We start from the raw sequence: 4,301 nt of genomic DNA on the forward strand, positions 1-4,301 counted from the left end.
AGTGTTTTGGGGCGCTTGTAAATCTTGGAATGGGAAGTTGAAAAGTTTGATGCGTTGAGTTTTGATTGTACGTTTGGTAACAGGAGCGTATTTGATGAATCAGGTAATTATTATTATTATTATTCGAGTTGAAGTTATTTCAGAGACTATGCATATTTAACTCTTTGTAAGTGTAATTTTCCAAAAAGAATAATCGTATTTATAAATTAGTGTTGGGATTAGATAAGTACTTTTTTATCTAGATAAAAATAAAGATAACAGTACAATAATGTATCTACATAAAGATAAAAGATAAATACATTATTATCTAGATAAAAAAAGATACATTTTTTTAACACATTGAAATCCAAAACATTTTAAGAGTACACCTTTGATACTACTTAGTACTTCAATATTATATAAACACCGGCTATAATATGTGTAAATTAATGTTAGCAGTAGACATTATTATTAATAAATAACTATAAGGTATAACTGAAAAAAACATTTTTTAAATTAAGTATCAAGAAAAAACTACATATTTTACACGACTCGTAACAATGTAATGTAGGTACCTATATTTTATCACTGGTCCCTAACGAAAATATCAATAATAAAATAAATACCTGTATAATAAATAACATTATTATGAACATAATTTTTTTTTTCTGAGATGACTCGACAATTCAAATTTAAAGTATTGGCTAGTTATCATAAAAATAAATTGACAATCAAAATGTGTATTATATTTTATTATATAATAAATTATTATAATAATTATTATATTTTATTGATTTTACCATGATGTGTGTTTTTTTTTTTTTTTTTTTTGTGTCTGTCATCACGTTTTGGGGCAGTAAAAATGCTTCGATTTTCGACTTCAGTACCTCGTTCGATCAGAAAGTGAATCTAGTTGGTACTTTGGGGGGTCAAAAGTAAAAAATTCTTAATACTTTTCTAAATAATTGAGAAAAACAAACTAAAAATTAAGGGAAAAACGGGAAATTTTACGCACACTCATTTTTCGACAAAATCGATTTTGGTTTTTGATGTAACTTTAAAACAAATGACCAAAGATACATGAAATTTTCACCTAATGTTTATATGAGTATATTCTATCCACCATGCAAAAATTTCGACTTAAGTTGAACTATTCATAGGCATTTCAAATTTTCGATCATTATTAGTTTTTTTTAAATTAATATCGATAAAAATTTATTTGTTAGGCAGAAAAGCTTTAAAATTTAATACAAGGCTCTTAACATATTGTTACAATAGCAGTTGAAAAATAAAATAAATTCATAGTCACAATTTTTTTTTACAAGGATTCAAAGTTTAAATTTTGACAATATACGTAAAAATCAACATATTATGTAAAAATCACGAAAATACAGAAATTATTTTAAGCTAGAAATTCATAAAAAATTTTCTTTTTATATCTAAGATTTGAAAATTTAATACAAGGCTCATAATATATTTTTACAATAAAAATTGAAAAATAAAAGAAATGCGTAGTCACAATTTTTTTTTTACAAGCATTCAAAGTTTGAATTTTGACAACATATGTAAAAATCACGAAAATTCGCAAATTATTTCAAACTAGAAATTCATAAAAATTTTTCTTTTTAAAACTAAGATTTGAAAATTTTTAATAATCTATAATATATCCTAGACAGATAAACCGTCTTCGCTCAGAATCGTTTTTCGTATACAATGATATACACGACTTACCCGTTTTTTTTTGTATAGAGATGGATTTATCTAGATGAATGAATTTTTTATCTTAGATAATTATTTAGATAAAATGCAACTATTTATCTAGATAAGATAAAAGATAAATAAATAATTATCTAGATAAGTCTCAACACTGTTTATAATATATAATATAACTTTAATTGTTAATAGTATTTAAAGTTTAAGCTAATAGTACGGATTTATGGTTCACTTGCACTTCGCTCATACATCATAAACTTTAAAAGCTTCTCAATAAAATACCATTCGTTTATTAATAATATGTTTAATGTTATACGATGAAATTTAAAAACGAAAAGGGAGTGAAGAAGCCACACTAGGTCATCTGATGCGGCCTATAGTATTTATGACTTATACTTGACGACAAGTCGTAATATAAAAGTAATAAAAAACGAGTAGATAATTCAAGTTGCGAGTACAAAAAAAAGTTAAAAAAATAATACCTAGCATATATATTGCTTATAACTATTATACTAGTTTTATAATAAAAAACGGCTGTTTAAATTTTTCTTTTATTTGTTTTTACAAAATGATAATAAAAATAAATACATTTCGACAACTGTTAACTTTGTCCAATAAAACTGAGATATTTTATTGGTCAGAGTCTTAGATCAATGATTTTTTTTACCTATTAAAGTTTTTTTTTTACTTGTATAATTATATCAATTAAACTATAGATAGGTTTCTATGAAAATGTATAATTTTTATCGTTTGTACTTTTGTAGGTACATTAGATCACATTAAATATTATGTCATTATTTAGTTGGATCGGTAAATTTAAAATTTACAGATTACAATATATGAAGTAACCATAAAGGAAGTGCCATCACTGGAGTTTAGGATTGTTGCACTTAAAAAATATTTTCGAAATAGGTATGCATTCAAAACTGTCAAAATATGCTTTAAAATATGCAACTAATTTTCTATTTTGCTTTCACAATAAATTTCAAATACTTCGAAAAATAAAATAATTCCATCGGTAGAAAAAATATTTTTTCCTAATTCAAATGTGCCTTTATTGATTTATTTAGCCATTTACTTATTTTGGACCTTTTTAAACACCCAAATGATTATAAAAATAAAATAAAATAAATAATGGCATAGTTAATAAGAAATAACGAAAACGTGACATGATTGACGAACGAACACGTACTGCTTTTCATTTCATCGAACAATTTATACCCTGCAGCAGCTAATAACTGATTGCTTGGGAGTTTAATGATAAGTCTATAGGAGTAATATTATAGGAATCATTAGGTTTTACCACAACTGTACAATAAATTGTCGATAAAAAGGTTTATTATCATATTTTATTAAGCTATAAAGATACGAGTATACGACAGACCAAGACTATCCAATTTACTACAATAATATAACTACGAAATATTCAAAAATGTGCTAATTCAAAATTAATATTTAATTTCGTCATTTCATTAAACAAATTTATTACTTACCTAGAATAATCTACGACTATAATCCACTAAAAAAAAAAAAAAAATGCGAATGATAGAAGTCCCGAACCCTAATTGTCATCACACCCGTCAGTGCGTAGGTGGCTCCTTTCATCAAGACTTTGTCAACACATCATATTTGTTACTTTTAGATCATATTACTATCGTATGAAATGGTACGAATTGTATATTTATTGTAAAAAAAAGAAGATAATTGATGAACTTTAGATTCTGAGCGGAGCGATGAATGTATTGATTTTACCATGATGTGTGTTTTTTTTTTTTTTGTGTCTGTCATCACGTTTTGGGACAGTAAAAGTGCTTCGATTTTTGACTTCAGTACCTCGTTCGATCAGAAAGTGAATCTAGTTGGTAGATTAAATTCTTAATACTTTCCTAAATAATCGAGAAAAACAAACTAAAAACTAAGAGAAAAACGGGAAATTTTACGCACAATAATTTTTCGACAAAATCGATTATGGTTTTAGATGTAATTTTAAAACAAATGACCAAATAGATACATGAAATTTTCACCGAATGTTTATATAAGGATATTTTATCCACCATGCAATTTTCAAAAATTTTCGACTTAAGTTGAACTATTCATAGGCATTTGAAATTTTCGATCATTATTAGTTTTTTTTAAATTAATATCGATACAAATTTATTTGTTAGACAGAAAAGCTTGAAAATTTAATACAGGGTTCTTAACATATTGTTACAATAACAGTTGAAAAATAAAAGAAATTCATAGTCACAATTATTTTTTATAAGCATTCAAAATTTGAATTTTGACAAAATACGTGAAAATCACAAAAATTCACAAATTATTTTAAGCTAGAAATTCATAAAAAATTTTCTTTTTAAATCTAAGATTTGAAAATTTAATACAAGATTCCTTACAAGTTTTTCAATCTTTATCACAAATAAAAAGTCCACCGGAAATTCAAATTAAATTTTTATGAGCATTTGAAATTTAAATTTTTACAACATTGGATTTTAGCGATTTCCTTATTTTGGTGTAACTCTAAAACAAATGACCGTAAATACTTGAAATTTTCACTAATATAGGCATTTTCTATATTGGATACAATTTTCAAAATATTTAAATTTGTTTTG

This window comes from Diuraphis noxia, unplaced genomic scaffold, assembly GCF_037042655.1.
Source record: "Diuraphis noxia isolate RWA-SAM2 unplaced genomic scaffold, SU_Dnox_SAM2 contig0001, whole genome shotgun sequence".
Taxonomy (NCBI): Eukaryota; Metazoa; Arthropoda; class Insecta; order Hemiptera; family Aphididae; genus Diuraphis; species Diuraphis noxia.